The 23,615-nt window shown below is 46.0% G+C and overlaps 1 protein-coding gene across 2 annotated transcripts in view; it reads right to left on the reverse strand.

Annotated features, from left to right (window-relative positions):
• Positions 1-12,138, reverse strand: part of LOC139271122 (neurocalcin-delta) — a 484,215-nt gene extending 472,077 nt beyond the window's left edge. For both annotated transcript variants that reach the window (XM_070888489.1, XM_070888488.1), the window contains exon 1: positions 12,011-12,138. The gene's annotated coding sequence lies outside the window, so the exon portion shown is untranslated. The remainder of the gene's footprint in view (positions 1-12,010) is intronic.
• Positions 12,139-23,615: the final 11,477 nt, after the last annotated feature.

Below are 23,615 nucleotides of genomic sequence, written 5' to 3' on the forward strand. Positions count from 1 at the left end.
CACGTGTCCACTCAATCCACCACCATTATTTAGTATCATCTGCAAATTTTGACAGGGGATCTCCAATTCCCCGAATCCAAATCATTAATGTACGTGGTGAACAATAATGGTCCCTGCAGGATACCAATTCCCACTTTCTGCTCGTTCAAAGATAAAACTTTGCTCAAATCTTGCCCTCGGTTTTGTAGCCATCTTTCAGTCCATTCTGCTACCTGGCTTCAAAGGTCATTCATTTTAAATCAGACTGGCATTTGTGTTCCTTATTTAATTTTTACTGAATGAAATGGCCATAATCATCATCATCATAGGCAGTCCCTCGAAATCGAGGAAGACTTGCTTCCACTCTAAAAGTGGGTTCTCAGGTGACTGTACAGTCCAATACGGGAATTACAGTCTCTGTCACAGGTGGGGCAGACAGTGGTTGAAGGAAAGGGTGGGTGGGGAGTCTGGTTTGCCGCGCGCTCCTTCCGCTGCCTGAGCTTGGTTTCTGCATGCTCTCGGCGACGAGACTCGAGGTGCTCAGCGACCTCCCGGATGCTCTTCCTCCAATTCAGGCGGACTTTGGCCAGGGATTCCCAGGTGTCGGTGGGGATGTTGCACTTTATCAGGGATGCTTTGCAGATGTCCTTGAAACATTTCCTCTGTCCACCTAGGGTTCGCTTGCCATGTAGGAGTTCCGAGTAGAGCACTTGCTTTGGGAGTCTTGAGTCGGGCACCAGGACCTCAAATCTGGCACCAAGCTTATGGTCTACAGGGCTGCAGTAATACCCGCCCTCCTGTGTGGCTCAGAGACATGGACCATTACAGTAGACACCTCAAATCCATGGAGAAATACCACCAACGCTGTCTCCTCAAGATCCTACAAATCCCCTGGGAGGACAGACGCACCGTTAGCGTCCTCGATCAGGCCAACATCCCCAGCAATTGAAGCACTGACCACACTCGACCAGCCTATATAATACGTGCTGCTGCCTGACAATGTTCCCGAGGTGCGCTGTCGTGCAGCAATGGCGAGGTCGCACGCAGGCTGCCTACCAGCAGCTGGAAGAGAGGCGTGCAGCAAAGTTAAAGAGCCCGCACACAAAAATAAAATTAGAGGGAACATTGCTGCCAGCTCATCTCTTCAATCCTGCCTGCGTACTATAATGGTACTTCTCTGATCTGCAGACATGTCATAAAAATGTGCTACGTACATTCAAAAATTATTATTTCAATGAAGCCAGCTGCAAGCTGAATTGTGGCCCACCACAAGTCACAGCTTTTCCTGGGAGCCTATAAATATAATAAGTAGGTCAAACTTGATGGACGGCTCAGCAAAATTAATTTGACTGGCAGTACTAAAACAAACAAAATTTTAGTTATACTTTAATTAATCATAGAATAGAATCTTACAGCATAGAAGGAGGCTATTCGGCCCATCAAGCCTGTCGCGGCCCTTTGAAAGAGTCGTCCAATTTAATCCTACTTATGTAAATGCAAGTAACACTGGACAGAATAAATCTGCATTTCATTTGCGGGTATGGTTATTTATGTGACAACTAATGCATTCTAAAGCATCTTTATTGCTCTCATAAAAAGGGATGATAACATGTTAACCATGAGCAGAGATTTTCTTCAATTGAATACTGGGAAGACCGAAGCCATTGTTTTCGGTCCCCGCCACAACCTTCGTTCCCTAGCCACTGAGTCCATCCCTCTCCCCAACTTCTGTTTGAGGCTGAACCAGACTGTTCGCAACCTTGGTGACATAGTTGACCCTGAAATGAGCTTTTGACCACATATCCGCATCATAACTAAGACCGCCTATTTCCACCTCTGCAACATCGTCCATCTCCGACCTTGCCTCAGCTCATCCGCTGCTGAAGCCCTCATCCATGCCTTTGTTAACTATTCCAACGCACTCCTGGCTGGCCTCCCACATTCTACCCTACATAAACTAGAGGTGATCCAAAACTCGGCTGCCTGTGTCCTAACTCACACCAAGTCCCACTCACCCATCATCATCATAGGAATTCCCTCAGAATCGAGAAAGACTTGCTTCCACTCCTAAAGTGAGTTCTTTGGTGGCTGATTAGCCTAATACGGGAGCCACAGATGCTGACACAGGTGGGACAGACATTCATTGGGGGAAGGGGGGGTGAGACTGATTTACCAGACGCTCCTTCCGCTGCCTGCACCTGACCTGTTCACGCTCGCGGCATTGAGATTCGAAGAGCTCAACGCCCTCCCAGATGCACTTTCTCCACCTGGGCGGTCTTCGGCCAGGGACTTCCAGGTGTCAGTGGTGATGTCGCACTTCACCAGGGAGGCTTTGAGGGTGTCCTTGTAATGTTTCCGCTGCCCACCTTTGGCTCATTTGCCGTGAAGGAGCTCCGCATAGAGCAATTGCTTAAGGAGTCTCGTTCTGGCATGCAAACTATGTGGCCTGCCCAGCGAAGCTAATCGAGTGTGGTCAATGCTTCAATGCTGGGGATGTTAGCCTGGGTGAGGTTGGTGCGCCTGTCCTCCCAGGGGATTTGCAGGATCTTGCGGAGACATCGTTGGTGATATACCTCCAGCGACTTGAGGTGTCTTCTGTACATCGTCCGTGCCTCTGATCCATACAGGAGGGCGGGTATTACTACAGCCCTGTAGACCATAAGCTTGCTGGTAGATTTCAGGGCCTGGTCTTCGAACACTCTTTTCCTCAGGTGGCTGAAGGCGCACTGGAGGCGATGTTGAATCTCCGCATCAATGTCTGTGCTATGTATGCAATAAAGGTTCAAACTGAGCACTGTTTAATTAAGCAAGGTAAGTGCTTGACTCTCAAAATGGCTGGCCTTTTATACCTGAGCAGCACCCTCTGAGATCTTATCACAGTCTTTCACAGGTTGAGACAGTCCAGTGCTTTGCGCTCCCGGGTTGACTGTCTCAGTTCAATTCCAGCCTTGGGTGAGTGTGTGGAGTCTGTTGTGGCTGATGACTGGATGACTGACTTGTTGGAGGTGGCAGTGGCCATGTCAGGAATTGCAAGTCCATTTTTATTGAACAAGTCCGTGATGGAAATTCCGGGTTCACTGATGACCCTTGAGTCCACTGAAGGCTGCTGGTAGGTTGGTTGGTCATCGACGGTTTCTTCGTCCGACTGCTCTGGCTCATCTGTGTGCCTCAGCTTTCTCTGATCCATGTGTTTCCTGCAAGTTTGCCCATTCTTGAGAATAATAACGAATACTCTGTTGCCCTCCTTGGTCATGACCGTACCAGCGATCCATTTGGGACCCTGACCATAGTTCAACACATATACAGGATCATTAACAGAAATCTCGTGTGACACAGTTGCGCGATCGTGGTACCCTTGTTGACTTTGTCTTCTGTATTCAACATGATTATTTAAATCCGGGTGTACCAGAGATAGCTTGGTCTTAAGACCTCTTTTCATCATGAGTTCAGCAGGCGAGACCTCTGTGAGTGTGTGGGGACTTGTCCTGTAAGTCAGCAGTATGCAGGACAAGCGGGTCTGCAGTGACCCTTGGGTTACTCTCCTCATGCTTTGTTGATAATTTGTACTGCACGTTCAGCTTGCCCATTGGACACAGGCTTGAATGGTGCTAACCTTACATGTTTTATGCCGTTAAATTTCATAAACTCCTGAAACTCCTGACTGGTGAAGCACAACCCATTGTCACTCATCACTATGTCAGGCAGACCATGTGTCGTGAACATGACATTGAGATTCTCTATGGTTGCCGTGAACGTGTTGAATGACATGATTATGTATTCTATCCACTTCGAATAAGCGTCCACCACCACTAAAAACATCTTGCCCAAGAAGGGACCTGCAAAATCTACATGGATCCTGGACCAAGGTTTGGATGGCCATGACCACAGATTCAGCGGCGATTCCGCTGGTGCTTTGCTGAGCTGCATGCAAGTGTTGCACTGATGCATGCATGCTTCCAGCTCAGAATCAATTCCTGGCCACCATACATGGGACCTGACGATGGCCTTCATCACTATACCCGGATGTGTGCTGTGTAACTCACGCACGAATTTCTCTCTCCATTTCTTAGGCATTACAATTCAATTGCCCCACAATATGCAACCTGCTTGAATAGACAGTTCGTCCTTGCGACGAATGTAAGGTTTGGCCTCCTCACACATTTGCTTAGGTATGGCAGACCAATCCACTTTGAGGATACAACCCTTTACCACTGATAAAATCGTGTCCTGATTGGTCCAGGTTTTAACTTGTTGAGCCGTTACAGGGGTTCCTTCACTCTCAAAAGCATCCATGATTAACATTAGATCCACCAGTTGTGGCGTTTCCACCTCCGGTGTGGGCAACGGCAACTGGCTCAAAGCATCGGCACAATTCTCTATGCCAGGTCTGTGGCGAATAACAATCATAGGCAGATAATGTCAGCACCCACCTTTGGATGTGGGATGAAGCGTTGGTATTGATACCTTTGTTCTAGGAAAACAATGAAATGAGCAGCTTGTGATCAGTCTCTAATTCGAGCCTCAGACCGAACAGGTATTGATGCATCTTTTTAACACCATACACACGCTAAAGCTTCTTTTTCTACCATACTGTAGGCTCTTTCTGCTTTAGACAAACTTTTGGATGCATTTGGAACAGGTGGAAGTTTCCCCGACTCATTGCCTTGTTGGAGTACGCAACCAATTCCATATGACGATGCGTCACAGGCCAAAACTAAACGTTTACATGGGTCATAATGTACCAGCAGCTTGTTCGAGCAAAGCAGATTGGTGGCTTTCTCGAAAGCTCTGTCTTGCGATGCGCCCCACACCCAGTTGTTGCCTTTTCTCAATAGCATGTGCAGTGGTTCTAGTAAGGTGCTCAATTTAGGGAGGAAGTTACCAAAGTAGTTGAGTAGACCCAGGAAAGAACGCAGCTCCGTCACATTTTGTAGCTTTGGTGCATTCTTGATGGTCTTGGTTTTCACGTCAGTAGGTCTGATGTCATCAGCGGTGATTTTCCTCCCGAGGAATTCGACCTCCGGTGCCATGACAACGCACTTCGAACATTTCAGTCTGAGTCCCACTCGATCCAAACGCAGTAGAAAATTCTTCCAGATTGTTCAGATGTTCCTTGGAATCACGACCGGTGATCAGGATTTCATCTTGGAACACAACGGTTCTGGGAACGGACTTCAGTAGACTTCCCATATTCCTCTGGAATATTGCTGCAGCCGAGCGAATACCGAAAGTTTTAAATAAACAGTCCTTTGTGCGTGTTAATGCACGTAAGTCTCTTTGACGTCTCGACCAACTCCTGTGTCATATAGGCGGACAGCAAGTCCAGTTTTGTGAATGACTTCCCTCCGGCTAGCATCGCAAACATGGACTGTACCCCTTCATAACCAAGAGCAAACCAATTTTAATTAATGTGAAATTTAACGGGATACCGGTATCGATGGAACTGGACACAGGAGCGAGTCAATCGATCATGAACGAGAGGGCATTTAATAAGCTGTGGGATACTAAGACTGTGAGGCCCAGGCTGAGCCCTGTTAACGCCAAGCTGCGCACGTACACCAAAGAACTGATAAAGGTGATTGGCAGTGCACAAATTAATGTGTCATCAGTCTTCGGTAACGGGTACTGATCTTGAACCCTGTTGATCGTAGCCTTGTAGTCTCCACAAATTCTGATTGTGCCATCACTTTTCAGCACAGGAACAATGGGGCTGGCCCATTCATTAAATTCGACCGGTGATATGATCCCTTCATGCTGGAGTCTGTCCAGTTCAATTTCGACTTTCTTCCTCATCATATACGACACTGCCCGAGCTTTATGATGGACGGGTCTTGCATCTGAGTCCACGTGGATCTGCACCTTGGCTCCCGTGAAGTTGCCGATACCCGGTTCGAACAGCGAGGGAAACTTGCTCAATACTTGGGCACATGAATCTTCCTCCGATGACAATGCCTTTATGTCGTTCCAGTCACATCTGATTTTCTCCAACCAGCTCCTGCCAAGCATTGTTGGGCCATTGCCTGGAACAATCCACAGCGGTAACTCGTGAACCACATCGTTATATGACACATTAATTTGTGCACTGCCAATCACCTTTATCAGTTCTTTGGTGTACGTGCGCAGCTTGCCGTTAACAGGGCTCAGCCTGGGCCTCACAGTCTTAGTATCCCACAGCTTATTAAATGCCCTCGCGTTCATGATCGATTGACTCGGTATCCCGTTAAACTTCACATTAATTTAACTTGGTTTATTCTTGGTTATGAAGGAGTACAGTCCATACACTTCCTCCTCTGGCATCTCGGATTGCATATCTGGAACCGCGGTAGTCTGACTCACATCCTCCACGTGGTGTGTTGCAGCTCGCTTGCTCATCTGCGGACACTTGCGCTGGAGATGCCCCATTCTCAGACAGCCTTTGCAACCATATTGCTTAAATCGGCACTGCTGGTGCCAGTGATTTCACCCACAACGCCAACACGGAGAAGTCAGATACATTCCCACTGGCGGACTTTGGGCAGCCACAGGTTTCGCGAATGCAGCCGGATAGACCCTGCCATGTGCCGCTCTGCCGGACGCCGAATCAATCGCATTTACAGTACTTGCCGAGGTTCGGTACTTCACCGATATTTGCTTTAGACTCCTGTCCGTCGTCATACATGATTCAGCGATCTGGATGGCCCTTTCTAAATCCAACTTCTCCACCACCAGAAGTTTGCGCAGGATCACCTCGTGCACAAAGAAGTCCCGCAGCATGTCTGCCAACACCGTCCTGAACTTGCAGTCCCGCTAGACGTCTCAGGTCGGCAACGAATTCCGCCGCGCTCTGGTCCTCCGATCGAACTTGTGTATAAAACCTGTATCTCGCGATGATGATGCCATCGTCTGGCTTGAGGTGCCCCCGTACCAATGTACACAACTCCTTGTACGTTTTCTCTGTTGGATCACTAGGCATGAGTAGATTCTTTATTAGACCGTAGATCTTTGAACCGCACACAGTGAGGAACACGGCCCGGTGCCGATCTGCATCGTCAACCCCCCTTCATTTTGTTGCCCACGAAGTACAGGTTCAAATGGCTCACCAAGTCTGCCCAATCTTCTCCCTCCACGAATCGCTCTAAAAATCCAATCGTGCTCATTTTGCCAACAAAAGTTCTTGTATTCTCGTCGCCAAATCTTATGTATGCAATAAAGGTTCAAACTGAGTACTGTTTAACTAAGCAAGGTACGACCTTGGCTCTGCTTTATTTAGACCCAAAGTGCCTGACTCTCAAAATGGCTGGCCTTTTATACCTGAGCAGCACCATGTGCGTGCTGTTCAGTGGCCTCCAACAATGACGCCCTCTGGTGACTACAAACAAAATGTACATACAGGACAGTCTGCCTTCGTTGATAAGATGCTCCTGAGGTATGGGAAGTGGTCCACGTTGTCGAGGGCTGCGCCGTGAATCTTGATAACTTGGGGGCGGTGCTGTGCGGCGAAAACAGGCTGGTGGAGGCCCTTTGTCTTACGGATGTTACGCGTAAGGTCCGTGCTTTCATATGCCTCGGTGAATACACCGACTATATCCTGGAATTCAGCCTCAGAATATGCGCAGACGCAGGCGTCGTCCGCGTACTACAACTTAACGCCAGAGGTTGGGGTGATCTTGGACCTGGCCTGGAGGCAGCATAGGTTAAACAGCTTTCCACTGGTTTTGTAGTATTGTTCCACTCCAGCGGGGAGCTTGTTGTCTGTGAGGTGGAGCATGGCAGCGAGGAAGATTGAGAAGAGGGTTGGAGCGACGACACAGTCTTGTTTGACCCTGGTCCGCACTTGGATTGAGTCTGTAATGGATCCACTGATAAGGATCATAGCCTGCATGTCGTCGTGGAGCAGGCGAAGAATGTTGACAAACCTTTGGGGGCATCCAAAACGGAGGAGGACACTCCATAAGCCCTCACGGTTGACAGTGTAAAAGGCCTCTGTAAGATCGAAGGCGGCCATGTATAAAGGCTGGCGCTGTTCCCTGTATTTTTCCTGCAGCTGTCACGCTGCAAAGATCATGTCCATTGTGCCCCGTAGGGGACGAAATCCGCATTGTGATTCTGGGAGGAGCTCCTCGACTACAGGGAGAAGACGGTTGAGGAGAACTCTAGCGACGACTTTCCCAGTGGTTGATAGCAGGGAGATTCCCCTGTTGTTGCCACAGTCAGATTTGTCCCCCTTTTTAATGATGGTCACGATCACTGCATCTCTGAGATCTCCCGGCATGCTCTCCTTCCTCCAAATGAGAGAGATGAGGTCATGTATCCGCGCCAACAGCGCCTCTCCGCCTTACTTTAGTGCCTCAGCAGGAATTCCATCCGCACCCGTAGCCTTGTTATTCTTGAGCTGTTTTATGGCTTTGCCTACCTCGTGCAACGTTGGGATTTCACTGAGGTGGTGGCGGGTTGCATGCTGCGGGATGGAGTCGAGAACACTCGAGTCAAAGGCAGAGTCTCGATTGAGGAGATCTTCAAAGTGCTCCTTCCAGCGGGCCCTCACAGCCTCGGTGTCCTTGGTGAGTGTTTCCCCATTCTTGGCCAGGAGTGGGGTGGGGCCTTGGGAGTTTGGACCATAGGTGGCCTTGACTGCGATGAAAAATCCTTGCATATCGTGGCTGTCGGCCAGTTGTTGTATCTTCTGTGCTTTCACCACCTGTTCTTTAGGTCCCGAGTTTTTTGTTGGACCTGAGCCTTGAGCCGTCTGTAATGTTGCTTTGCTGCTCCCGAGTTGGGTTATTGCTTGAGGCTCAGAAATGCTCTGCGCTTGTGATCTATTAGTTCTTGGATCACCTGATCATTTTCATCAAACCTGTCCTGGTGTTTTCTGGTTGAGTAACCAAGTGTCTCTTCACAGGCACCAGTTATGGAGGCTTGGAGGGCAGACCAAGCGCTGTGGGCATTCAGCATCTCAGGGTCATCAAGGCATGCCAGATTAGCTATGAGGCCCTGGCTGTATAGGGCTCTCTTAGCTGGATATTTAAGTGCCCCGGCATTAACTTTTTTGCGGCATTGCTTCTGCTGCCCTCTCTGCTTTGGAGCTATGTTAATATTGATGATGGATCGGATTAGGCTGTGGTCTGTCCAGCAGTCGTCAGCTCCCGTCATAGCGCGGGTGATGCCCACATCCTTGCGATCCCTGGCTCAGATGATGACATAGTCGAGCAAGTGCCAGTGTTTGGAGCTAGGGTGTTGCCACAATTCCTTATATTTGTCCCTCTGGCAGAACAGGATGTTGGTGATGAGGAGTTCGTGTTTTAGACATTTTGTCAGGAGTAGGGTGCCACTGGAGTTGGCTTTCCCTACCCCCTCTCTGCCAATCACGCCTCCCCAGAGGGCTGTGTCTTTGCCGACCCTGGTATTAAAGTCAATTTGTCTCCCGTGGGGACGCGGGACAGGGATGTTTCGAGGAATAAAAACCCTCTTTAGCCTCATCCGTTGCATCGAGTGTTGGGGCGTATGCACTGATCACTGTGGCATATTGGTTCTCGGATAGGGTGAGTCGGAGAGTCATGAGGCGTGCGTTAACCCCACAGGGGGAGACTTTGAGGCGATCGATCAGTTCATTTTTAACGGCGAAGCCGACTCCATGAAGGCGGCGTACTTCCTCTGGTTTTCCTTTCCAGAAAAAGGTGTAACCTCAACCTTGTTCCTTGAGCTGGCTTTCCCCTGCCCGCTGGGTCTCGCTTAGGGCAGCGATGTCAATGTCAAAACATCTAAGTTCCCGGGCAACTATCGCGGTGAGGCATTCTGGCCTGTTGCTGTTGGAATTGTCCATGAGGGTCCTGACGTTCCAGGTCCCGAACTTTATATTAATGAAGTGGAAGATGCCTGTGCGTGAGTTCTTTTAATGTGGGGTGGCCGACAACCACACGGACTTAGCTGAGCAAGGTCTTGGTCCAGTGGCAAGGGGGGTCCAAGACAACTGGAGACCAGGCACAGCTCGATAAGCCTAATTGCCTACAGCGAGATGTTGGCCGCAAGCTCGGCACCGAGTAGCGCCATTGATGGTAGGTGGCCCGGTTGGGGAGCAGGCATTGGTTGGGGGGCAGGCATTAGGAAGGTCAGCTGTCCACTGGGGTTCCGAGGGATGTTTTGGAAAGTTTCTTCTAAGGTTAAAAATTTCCTCAAAGGTTTCCAAGTTGTTTTAAAAGTTTAAGAGTTTAAAAATATTTACAAAATATATTTGTAAAAAGTTACACAGGTGGATTAAAGGTTTGATTAAAAGTGCTCGCTGACCTACATTGGCTTCTGGTTAAGCAACGCCTCGATTTCAAAATTCTCATCCTTATTTTCAAATCCCTCCATGGCCTTGCCCCTCCCTATCTCTGGTCCAGTGGCAAGGATTAACCAAGACGACTGGAGACCAGCTCTGCCGATACTGGTTAATACTGCCTAATATAGTATTAGCGATTGGCTAATACTGGTGTTTGCTCAGTGGAGCCAAGCGACATGTGCACCACAACTGGTCAGATTGTGATTACTGTATAATTAAAAACAAGTTATGCAGTGACTAGCAACCAGATATCAGGGAGGACCATATAATACATCTCTATCAGTGGTATGGAATCTGCAATATGCACTACCTTACACTATGAAAGCTTTTAATACTCAACGATGTTACGCAGCTGCCAATGACAGGGAATAAAGAACTGTTCCCAGTTCCCAGATAAAACCAAAAAGTGGCAGAAATTTACAGCAAGGCAATCATGAGCTAAAAGAGAAAAGGCAGGTTAACTATTCTCATGTGACCCTGCATCAGGACTTACTGACTGCAATGAGCGTTGTAAATATAATACACTTTATACCTCAAACCTTAAACCACAAAACCCATTACCTACCACTTTGTAAAAAATTCTGCTTCTGATGAGGGGTCCCCCTGAGCAGTTAGCTGGTCATTTTTTATCAAGACACGAACTGACTCCTGTGTATTTCCAGCATTTCTGTTTTCATTTCAGATTTCCAGCATTTGGTTCCTCATTATAGCTCCCAGATCGTTAACACGCGGATTTTTTTCTAAATATATATACATACACACACACAAAGAGTCGAAAAATGAGATCACGTTTTGTATATAAAAAGAGCTAGCCTGGCAGTGGCCGTACACATTAAGGAAACACTTGCTTAAAAGGGAACTGATTCACTCTCCATGCATTCCAGTGTGTGTTGGGAAGCACTGGTCAGACAATACTGTATATTGCATACAACTGATGGGAAGCGTCTGAGAGATCTACTGTTGCATGGAAAACGAGTGTGTGCTCAGGTGCAACACAATTTGTAAACCAATTTATAAAATTACGATGTTGTAATAACGCACAGATGAAATGTCCCTCTTTTAAGCATTTGATGCAGCAACACATTCTGGGGTACAGATTGGCCTGTGTAAACTGCTCAATTTGGTTTGTTTTAATTAGAATCTACAGGGACTCCTTAAATTGCCTTACAGCCCTGTGACTCCTTCCCATGTACTGCGGGTTGGTGGGCATCAAAAGAGACAGGAGAGAGGAACCCCGCCCTGATATTTGCAAACACACAACATTGCAGAAGGCTGCAAAAGTAACGAGTCCTTTCCCGTCGAGTTCAAGCTTGGAAACTCGCCACAGTTTGACTTTGGAAGGAGTTGCAGACCCACCTCCCTCAATAACTGCCTGCTGAGGACGGCCAGATATTCCCCAATATATATTTAAAAAAGAAAAAAAGAGTTAATGGGCACAGACACAAGATGCCCGGGAGCAGGATCTGGAACTGCACAGTACCAGATGCACGGGTACAAAGCAGCCCCCTCTGTCCCCGGGGCTGTGCACTGCCACACGGAGGGACAAGACGCCGCTGGTGGCCGCTGCCTGTCTGCCGGCTGTGCTGCTCCGCGCTGCCGCTGTGGATCAGGGCAGCATCGCTCTGATCTGCTGCAGTCAGTCCCATTCACAACACGGCAAGACTCAGAGACCCACAGAGAGAGCAATGCAACCCCCCGCTCCATTCAATACACCCACCTCAACATCAAACTTACCCACAGCAGGCAGCGGTCTGCAGAGCCGGCTCAAGACACGGGAAAGGGGGCCAAGTGGCACAGCGCTCGATTCTCCTGAGTGCTCCCTCTGCCAGCACAGATCCAAAGCCCCTTCTCTCTCTCTCTCTCTCCCCCACGATGGATCCGGCTCGCTAAAACAGCGAAAGACCGACTGACGTCACCCTATTTCCACATGTGTGGCCAATGGAGAAGCAACTGGAGAGCTGAGGAAAATATCTGTCAACACACAAGAGCAGGAGTGTAAAACGTTACAAATCCAGGGCCAGCCCCTTGATCCGCACAGCTCCAACATCACGCACACATTTCTCAGTTACACAAAGATGCATGAATGGTTGGAGATGCTGCACCACAGTTCCCAAGAGCAAGGCTCCAACTATAAAGTTATTAACGTGTGTAGGGTGAGTTATTGTGCACTTGGAAAATAGGAAGGTGAGGAGAGAGAAGTTCCTCCAGTAGCAACATTTGTCCCCTACACAGATTGTGCTTGAATGTGGAGGGATTTGTTTAGAAATGCATTAAGGAAACCTGCCCCACTGCACCCAGAACTTCCTCCAACACTGACCAATGGTCACTCACAGTCTTGGGCTAAGTCATCTTTCGCCTGTATATTTATGCCTTGCAAAAGGCCAATTGTGCAAAATTCCACAGCCTTGGACTTCCGACAGGTATAACTCATGCTTTTTAAAAAACTGGCCCCAGAGCAGCAGCAAAGGGAGTTGGCAGAGCAACACTAAGGAACAGAGCAGCCATACAACAGGCTGTGAGGCAGTAGGGGTGCTGCATTGGCAGACTTGGGAGCAGGAGAGGGATAGCAGCACTGGCCCTGGAAATGTTAATGAAGAGAGCATGACGTGCACGCCGAATTAACGTCACCACAGCGAACTTGGACTTTTGGGCGAAGTTCAGCACCGGGTCCTAAGCTCGCCAGGTAAACCCAGCATGCAGCAGACTGACAGAGGTGCTGTCAGTATCTCTCAAATGCACACATCTTTCCGGCAAGTTTACATTTAAGCTTTTGGACTATTTTTTTGATTTTATTGAAGTAGTGTCTTCATGCAATGCATGTTAAATTTTTTAGGTGTGCAGGGAGTGCAACTGGATGCTTGCAAGGCCTCGGATGGTAAAGGAAGGCCTCTGAGAAGACAAAAACTGCTGGAAATACTCAGCAGGCCAGGCAGCATTTGTGGTGAGAAAAACAGAGTTCATGTCTCAGGTCGGGACGCTGTCTGACCTGCTGAGTATTTCCAGCACTTTATGCTTTTATTTCAGATTGACGATATCTGCTCGCAGAGAGAAGAGGAAGGTGCAGAAGAGGAGGATCCAGAATGATGTGACTCAGATAAACCCTTTCTGGCCGGGATATCCGGGATGGAATCATCCGCCTGCGGTACCAGTGACCACGACCCCAATTCCCCAACATCACCAGGACAACGTTGCACGGTGAGGTAAGCTCTGGGCTACTGTTCATTAGTCCCTAGCACCAATTTCTCGGCCCTGTCAGCGCCACCATTTTCAGTGGTCCTGTATACCCAGCTGTGGTGGCACCAGCAGCTTTGGTGGCGGCCACGAATCTCTAGGCCATAAAACCTTGAGGAGAAACTAGTTTATGGGTAACTCAAACATTCACTACTAGCTCTGCACCACACTAGTAACTTTCAAAAGGGAGTCGGATATATACTTGAAAAGGAAAAATTTGAAGGGCTATGGGGAAAGAGCAGGGGGTGGGACTAATTGGATAGCTTTTTCACCAACATATGCACGATAGACCAAATGGCCTCCTTCTATGAATTAGAAGCCTCTATGGGAGACAATGGAATTTTTCCTACTCCCATATCTGTGAAATATCTGCCCATTACCAAAAACATCACCAAGAGTTCCAAGAAAATCTCAGCCCAACTGATGAGATTAGCCACACAAAACAGTCATTGAATGCAGGTGGGGGAATCTGACACAAGACTTAGTACAATAAAGGCCCCGATCATAGTTGGAGAAGACTAGGATCTGTTATCAATTCCAGTAATGCTCTTTGAAAGAGCCGGCGCAGGTTCGATGGGCCAAATGGCTTTCTTCTGTGCTGTACTATTCTACGATTCTACAATATAGGCTGAATTTAATTTCAGCAGTTTGCATCAGGATATGGCAATTTGTGTTCCTAGTGTGTTAAAAAGTTAGTTTGTTCATGAGTGGAGAGTACTAAATAATCTGCCTGCTTCTGGTGTGCTTCCACATCATAATTCAGTAAGAGGAATGGTTTCAAACATATTAGCAATTTTCCACACCTTTCTCAAAAATCATGTTCTTTTTAAGATTCTAAATGGTATAAAGGCTGTTAAGAGCCCTGGCTTTGTAAGGGCTGATAAATTGTTTTCAATTTTGGAATACCGAGACTGGTAGCTTTGCATCACTCCTGTGCCACCTCAAAGGGGTGTTGGTCCAATGACTGCGTGCCGTGTAGCAAAATTATTAACATCTTTTTTGGCAGGAGAAAATGTGACCAGGTAAAAATGAGGCATCAATAGCAGTATGGTTATCAGAGACTTCAGAGGGTGCTCATTCACTGAAGGTACAGTCCTTTCAATGAGACTTTAAACCAAGGTCCCCTGAGGGATGTTGGTTCAGTTGGACGTTAAAGATCACATGGCACTATTTGAAGAAGAGCAGAGAGTTCTTCCGATGTCCTGGTTAGGGTTCTACACTCAAACAACACACCGAAAATAAGACTAGCTGGTGATTCACCTCATTGTCGTTTGTTGGATCTTGACATTACAGCAGGCATTGTACTTGAAGTACGTCATTGTATGTGGAGCACTTTGGGATATTTCGGAGATGTGAGATCAGGTGATGTATCAATCTAGCACTTTCTCGGTCTTTTCAACTATGTCAGCACTGATGAGAGAACATCAGGAATGGCAGGTCAGCATGAATAATAATTGAAGGCAACTTGGAGCAGATGTCAAGAAGAGTAATGAGAAGGAATGTCTTTAGGTGACTGAGGCAACACTCTAATTGAAGTAATAGGAATGGACAGAAAATCTTACCTAATTATTCCAGCTTTATAAGGGTGAACTGGCAGAAGATGCAGATTTACGTGAGTTCTAGCTGAACTATTTTATTTTTATTGAACCATTGATCTGTCATCATTTTACAGCAAAACCCCCAGGGTTGACAATAGGCCCACAGTTTGGGAATGCTCTTGGCTCATGATTTATTAGTGTACTGCTGTACAGATTCTATTAGTCTTTTGGTTCTCTTTCACAGGGAACCCACGATCGGTTTGGTACTTTAGGCATCCCTGGAGAATGCTGATTAAGGAAGATCCACTTGCGTCCTGCTTTCAGTGAATCCTGGACATGCAAATTTTGATAAAGTTAAAGTAATGATGTCACCATTCTCTTATGAGAATGTCATTGTTCAGAAAAGCATCAGCAAAGTCAGTGTCAGTATTGACAGTAGAAAACCAGAATAGAATCCAGATAAACAGGAACGGTAGAGCATATTTTCCGATCCCTGCTGTTTGGGTACAAATACTTAACATGCTCATGCCAAATTCTTGTCTGTGCTATTGTAATGCAGGCACTAACTATTAAAATAGTGCAGACAGGAATTTGATACAGGCACATTAAGTGTTCATATTAAAACAGCACTGATCAGAAAATATACCGTAGTGTATATTAAAAATAATAAACCTAAAACTGACTGCTGACAATATTAACGGACAAATGCTTAACCAATGGGAACAGTTTCTCTCTATCTACTCTATTTAGACCCCTCATGATTTTGAACACCTCTATCAAATCTCCTCTTAACTTTCTCTGCTCTAAGGAGAACAACCCCAGCTTCTCCAGTCTATCCACATAACTGAAGTCCCTCATCCTTGGAACCATTCTTGTAAATCTTTTCTGCACCCTCTAGGCCTTCACATCCTTCCTAAAGTGTGGTGCCCAGAATTGGAGACAATGCTCCAGTTGAGGCCGAACCAGTGTTTTATAAAGGTTCATCATAACTTCCTTGCTTTTGTAATCTATACCTCTATTTATGAAGCCCAGGATCTCATAAGCTACTTTAACCTCTTTCTCAACTGGCCCTGCCATCATCAACGATTTGTGCACATATACCCCTAAATCTCTCTGTTCATGCACCCTCTTTAGAATTCTACCCTTTAGTTTATGTTGCCTCTCCTCATTCTTCCTATCAAAATATATCACTTTGCACTTTTCTTCATTAAATTTCATCTGCCACGTGTACACCCATTCCATCAGCCTGACTGTCCTCGTGAAGCCTATCACTATCCTCCTCACTGTTCACTATACTTCCAAGTTTTGTGTCATCTGCAAATTTTGAAATTGTGCCCTGTACACCCTAGTCTAAGTCATTAATATATATCCAGAAAAGCAGTGGTCCTAGTACCGACCCCTGGGGAACAACTATTCACCACTACTCTGTTTCCTGTCACTTAGTCAATTTCGTATCCATGCTGCCACTGTCCCTCTTATTCCAGTGGTTTCAACTTTGCTGCCAAGCCTATTATGTTGCACTTTATCATTCATTCATTCATTCATAGGCAGTCCCTTGGAATCGAGGAAGGCTTGCTTCCACTCCTAAAGTGAGTCCTTTGGTGGCTGAACAGTCCAACACAAGAGCCACAGACCCTGTCACAGGTGGGACAGATATTCGTCGGGGGAAGGGGGGGTGGCACTGATTTGCCACACGCTCCTTCCGCTGCCTGCGCCTGATCTCTTTGCGCTCGCAGCGTTGAGATTCGAAGAGCTCAAAGCCCTCGCAGATGCACTTTCTCCACCTAGGGCATTCTTCGGCCAGGGTCTCCCAAGTGTCAGTGGTGATGTCGCACTTCATCAGGGAGGCTTTGAGGGTGTCCTTGTAACATTTCCGCTGCTCACCTTTGGCTCATTTGCCATGAAGAAGCTCCGCATATAGCAGTTGCTTAGGGAGTCTCGTGTCTGGCATGCGAACTAAGTGGCCTGCCCAGCGAAGCTGATCTAGTGTGGTTAGTGCTTCAATGCTGGGGATGTTAGCCTGGGCGAGGACACCGATGTTGGTGCGTCTGTCCTCCCAGAGGATCTTGCGGAGACATCGTTGGTGATATATCAACAGCGACTTGATGTGTCTTCTGTAAGTCGTCCATGCCTCTGATCCATACAGGAGGGCGGGAATTACTACAGCCCTGTAGACCGCCTTTTGGAAGCCTATGTACACCACATTAACCACATTGCCCTCATCAACACTCTCTGATACCTCATCAAAAAACTCAATCAAGTTAGTTAAATATGATTTGCCTTTAACAAATCCATGCTGGCATTCTGTAATTAATCCACACTTATCCAAGTGATTGTTAATAATCCAGGGCAAAATTGTTTCTAAAAGTCAAGACAGAGCTCACTCACTGACTGCTGGAACTTGCATAGTACTGAGGTAATGTTAGATCCTACTTGATGCCACTCCTATCACATGGCTTCTTCTGGTAGAAACAGCCACTTGTAACCTCACATGAATAAATAAAACTTCAACAGCATTAAGGTATTAATAGCTCATCACATCTACGTTGCTTTCCTACAGAAGGCTAGTAAAATTAACTAGATTCAGCCTCTTGCTATAAGAAGAAGAAATCAGTCAGGGCGGCTGCTCCTGATCACCCCTGCTGAAAAATGCGTGTTAGGTGAGAACAGTATCAGGTTCAGCTGTGATATCCTCTCATTTTAAATATCCCACCAACACCCATTGTTTAGGCTCACAGATGAAGAATGGTCACTGGGTGAGGTAATAAAATGCGACAGATACCTATGTCGCATTGGATTATTACCTATGGAATGGCGTCCCAACATAGGCTTATTTTTATTTCTTTATTTATTCTTTAGGAAGGGCATGAAGGCTTTGGAGAGGGTATAGAAGAGATTTACCAGATTGGTTCCAGGGATGAGGGATGACAGCTACGTGGATAGACTGGAGATGCTGGGGTTGTTCTTCTTAGAGCAGAGAAGGCTATTTGATAGAGGTGTTTAAAATCATGAAGGGTTTAGATCGAGTAAATAAAGAGAAACAGTTTCCAATGACTGAAAGATTGATAACCAGAGGGCACAGATTTAAGGTAATTGACAAAAGAACCAGAGGCGACATGAGGGAAAACTTTTTTACGCAATGAGTGGTTAGGATTTGGAATACACTGCCCGATAGGGTGGTGGATACAGACTCAATGATAGCCTTCAAAAGGGAATTGGATAAATACTTGAAGGAGAAAAAACTGCAGTGATTTGGGGAAAAGAGTGGAGGAGTGGGACGAACTGGATTGCTCTTTGAAACAGCCGGCGCAGACTCATATGATTACATAGGATATACAGCACAGAAATAGGCCATTTGGACCAACCAGTTCATGCCGGCATTTATGCTACACTTGAACCTCCTCCCGTCTTTCTTCATCTAACTTTATCAGCCTAGCCCTCTATTCCCTTCTCCCTCATATGCTTAGCGAGCTTCCCCTTAAATGCATCTATATTATTCGCCTCAACTACTCCATGTGGTAGTGAGTTCCACATTCTGACTATTCACTGGGTAAAGAAGTTTCTTCTGAATTCCCTACCTGATTTCTTGGTGACTATCTTATATTGATGTGAAAACACTCTCTCTCTGTCTACTCTATCAAAACCTTTCATAATTTTAAAGACCTCTATTAGCTCACCCCCTCAGCCTTCTCCTCCACCCGCCTGCCACTATTAGGCGGGTCTGTAGACTACCCCTATTAGTGTGATTGATCCCTTATTATCTTTTATCTCTATCCACATGACTAGGTGGGCCGAATGGCTTCCTTCTGTGCTGTACTATTCTATGATTCTGTGCTGTACTATTCTATGATTCTATAGATCAATCTCACAAGAGGAGGAAAAAGAAGTAGTGAAAATAAAATTAATGGAAGAAATGTACTTTATTCTTTTAGAATTGGTCATGTGTACACATTCCATTTTTGGGCAAGAAGCTGCAATGCATGTTCAGGGATGTAGGTTGTCCTTCAGCCCCACCAGCCTCCAACCTCCCCTCCACTCACTAGAGATGCTACCCTTTTGCAGAAATCCCCTTTGCAATTAAGCTGCCTCTATCTAAGTGCTCCCGAAGTTGGACAGTAATAGTGAGCATTACACACTTCACTGTGACATTCGCCACACACTTCAAAATCAAGCTTGCTTTTTTAAACGGCAATTTTGGCTGTTGGTTTGATGTTTCCTAATTCCCACTTAGATCAGTCTCCCTCCTTTGGACTTGTAATGGTTCAATGTCTTATGGCTCCCATACAGAGAGAGCAAGCTACATTCCGTAGGAGCTTAATTTCCCAAACATTTGGTGCACTGGCTCTCTGTGTACTCGCTCCCAGCTATCTGTTATTATCTCTCATTTCAAGCGGGTACATCGTGCTTCACTGCACGTTTAAATTCAACCTTTCAAGCTGTAAGCAGCGTTGCTTGAGTCATTAAATTCAAATATGGTCTCAGTAGTTCAATCCACAAAATGCAGTATCGATGAATAATTCCACACAAGAATAGTTTCAGTCAAGAGCTTGGTTTTCATTTGGAACGGACAACTTATTTTTAAAGACAATTGATTTATTAAATTTAGTTTAATTCAATATAGACTAAAATTTAATGGTCTCCCCATCCACGAGCCACTTCTTATATGCAACATAAGTTTCTCATCATAAGTGCATTTTTGTAATATAGTATCTTATTTTATTGGTCTAAAGTGACTAGATTTATAATGCTATCAGAAGGAAGATCAGTACAATGCTCTCTGTGACAAGTCGCAGCTATCCAAAGAGCTAAATTGGATAAACAGAGCATTGATGCCGTAAAAGTCAGCTTTGATATTTATTATCTATGTACACTTTGGATGCATACAGTACCACGGCAACAAGAAATGTTGAAGTTCAGTAGAAGGGTCAAGGAAATGTCAAAAACAAAAGATTTAATAATAAGCTATTGTCTGAGATCTTAATGCATCAGATAAATTCTGCACGGTTTCATGTGACTATGTGTCAAAAAAGCATTATCTCCCTCACAGCAACATCTAGTCATATTTGGCAACTTTTATTTTCTACATTGAGCACAGGGTTGTACCAACTGCACATTGTTTCATTGTACTACACAATGACAGGAGTTGTTACCGGAATGCTTCAGTCTGGCTAGATTTGTCCTATGAAGGTGTACTGTAAAAATTCAAGATGACGGTAAGTTTTATTCATATGCCTTAATGTAGGTGAATATGACTTATCCAACTGTTATACACACACTTTCAGCAAACTTCACATTTCGGAACGAAAAAAATCAATAAAATTATGAAAGAAAAAGATACCTAAATATGCAGATAAACAGGTGGGAAAAGTGTAAAGGGCTGAAAGGACATAAGAAAGGTGAAAATGGGCTTGTCGGGTTGTAAGAGCATGAACACTCAGCTCATTGGCTGTGAAGTGCTTTGGGACATCCTGAGGTCATGGAAGGCACTATAGCAAGTTCTTTCTTCTGTTTAACACACAGAACCACGACGTAGGGCTCGAATTTGACCTGATCCCTGTTCGGTGCAGCTCTTCATATGAAATGCATATTTACAAGAACATTTACATGAAAAGAAAAGCATAAAAAATAGAAATATCAGGGAGGTCTATCTTGCTGCAGGAACATTTCTGCAATGGCACCTGGTTCCTTTGACATATTGGTGTATCTCTACCAGGAACTCTGAAAACAGAGCAGCAGGTGAAACATAAGTTACCAGTCAACAGAATCGAGACCCACAGTGCAGGGAAAATGCCCTGTAAACTGCTGAAATTGTGTCTCAGGATGGAGTTTTAGTAAAGGTGGTCACACAATGTGGAGTTTGTAGTTAAACCGAATGCTGCAAAATGGCTGAGAAACTAAACTAATTAAAACCCTGAGGATGTTTATTTAAACAGGACCTTCCTTACCAAAGATAAGATAGCTAACGTTAAGACTGAGCGAAGGAATAGCTCATTAGTGGGGCATAAATATGCCACACCCTATTTGGTACTGTGTAGAACCCTTTGTTAAAGGAAGATTGGAAAGCCAGGGGAGTGAAAAGTAGAATTTGGCAAGCCTCGGGGGTAGAAATTCATCCCGCCAGAAACCTGGCGCACCTACCATTTTCTAGATGTTTTTACTGTCGGGTCAGATGAGGTGACTCTTGATCCATTATCAGATCTTTGGCAATTTTTTTGGAGTGGACCGGAAGTTGGTCTTAATGTGGGCGGAAATGTGGCGGTAAGTGCTGGTGAGGGGCGGAAGTGGGGGCGGGACCAAGACTCCACCGTTGTCAGTCAGCGGAGCAGTGGTGATGTAAGTGCACGTGTGCGTCACCACGTCTCTCCCCTCATTTAAAGGGAGAGAGAAGCAGCGATTGTTTAGGTTTGGCCACTGGGCCACCAGGAAGGTTTTAGCTGGGCCAGCGGCCTGGCACCCAAGAGGGGGTGCCACACTGCCTGTTGACGGCCTGGCCGAACCCGGAGCCATAATTGTCTGGTCAATCAGGAAATCAGCCAGCAAAAAAAAATATGGCGGTCGCGGCAATGCGCCCTCCCCTTGAAGAGCTGCCGCATTGCCGTGGCTCACACAGTGAAAGCAGGGTGCACCGATAGAAAAAGTCAGGGGCACCGTGTGGCAGATCGTGGATTTTTTCAGTAAAATTCCTCACTGCCTTCACCCCCTTCCTCATCTCTGCCAGTGGCAGCACAACCAGGACTTAAAGGAGACAAAATTCAGTCCCGCCAGAAAGCTAACGCACCTACCATTTTTTAAGAGTTTTAAACCACCATTTCAGACCCTCTTTTGCGAAATTCAGCTCTTTGTTTTTTTTTTGAATCGGCCAGGAAGTCAGTCATAATAGGAGTGGAAGTGCGGTGGAAATGGAGGCGGGACAGACAGCAGCGGAACGGTGGTGATGTCATTGCACGCCTGCATCACCAAGTATCTCGCCTCCTTTAAAGGGGAGAGAATCGGCCATCAGTCATGATGGGACACTGGACCACCAGGGATTGTTTAGGCCGGGCCAGTGGCCTGGCACCCAAGAGGGGATGCCAGGCTGCTTGTTGGAGCACAAGAGTCCAGCCGACATGAAAGATGGCCGGCAAAAAAAAACCCTCCTGAATTTAACTTGTGGCGGCCATTCGACCAGAAATCGGCAACCGCTCGACTCCGCCACATACGGGCGGTAACAGGCCTTATTTGGGAGCTGAATTTTGGCCCCGAGGTGTCCAAAATTGAAAGAGATGAATCCTTTGCTACATGTTCACCCAGATTGATCAATTTTATGGAAAGGGGGTTTACTTTGAATTTAGAATATATTAAGGGTTGCTTGGCACACCTCTTGTTAGATTCTCCATGTCTTCATTAGATGTAATTTCTCTTGGTTGTTAGAAGATACTCTTTTTATCTGTAGTAATCTGTACCTAGCAGGTGTAGAATGGTACCTTTACAAGTACAAAGTATATTCAGGACAAAGTGGTTGTGAAAGTCTATTGTATTACACTACTAGCTAGTTAGAGGCAGAGATAAGTTATCTGAGATCAAGGAAAGTGAGAGTTAAGCCAGCCAGCTCAGATATCATCTTTCAAGGGTAAGGTGGATACTGGAATAAAGGATCTGAGTGGAATAGATAACCCTGCTGTGAAGGCGCTCACCACCTCCACATCCCAGAGGCTGCTCATAAGGACAAGATCGTATAAGTTCATAGAATCATAGAAGGCTATTTGGCCCTCCCCCGCCCTTTACCTGTAGCCCTGAATTTTTTTTTCCTTCAGGTACTTATCCAATTCCCTTTAGAAAGCCGTGACTGAGTCTGCCTCTACACCACCCTTTCAGGTAGCACATTCCAGATCCTGACCACTCGCCGTGTAAAAAGATTTTTCCTCATGTCACCTTTGGATCTTTTTGCCAATCACCTTAAATCTGTGACCTCTGGTTCTCGACACTTCTGCCAATGGGAACAGTTTCTCTCTATCTTTGAACACCTCTATCAAATCTCCTCTCAATCTTCATTGCTCTAAGGAGAACAATCCCAGCTTCTCCACTCTATCCACGTAACTGAAGTCCCTCATCCCTGGAATCATTCTTGTAAATCTTTTCTGCACCCTCTCCAAGGCCTTCACATCCTTCCTAAATTACGGTGCCCAGAATTGGACACCTTAAACCAATGTTTTTTACAGGTTCATCATAATTTCCATTCATGAAGCCCAGGATCCCGTAAACTTTTTAAAACTGCTTTCTCAACCAGCCCTGCCACCTTCAACGATTTGTGCACATATACCTCTGTTCATGCACCCCCTTTAGGATTATATGCTTTAGTTTATATTTCCTCTCCTCATTCTACCACATTTCACACTTTTCTGCATTAAATTTCATCTGCCACATGTTTCCCCATTCCAGCAGCCACCCTGGTCTGTTCTGGAAACATTGCTAACCGCCAGCAATAGATTGGCTATCCAATGCTGTTAACTTGTCATCTATCGAATTAGTTTACTCCTAAGTAGTCTTGCCAATTTACAGTAGTCTCAGATAATGATGTTGATTATAATTTG

This window comes from Pristiophorus japonicus, chromosome 1, assembly GCF_044704955.1.
Source record: "Pristiophorus japonicus isolate sPriJap1 chromosome 1, sPriJap1.hap1, whole genome shotgun sequence".
Taxonomy (NCBI): Eukaryota; Metazoa; Chordata; class Chondrichthyes; family Pristiophoridae; genus Pristiophorus; species Pristiophorus japonicus.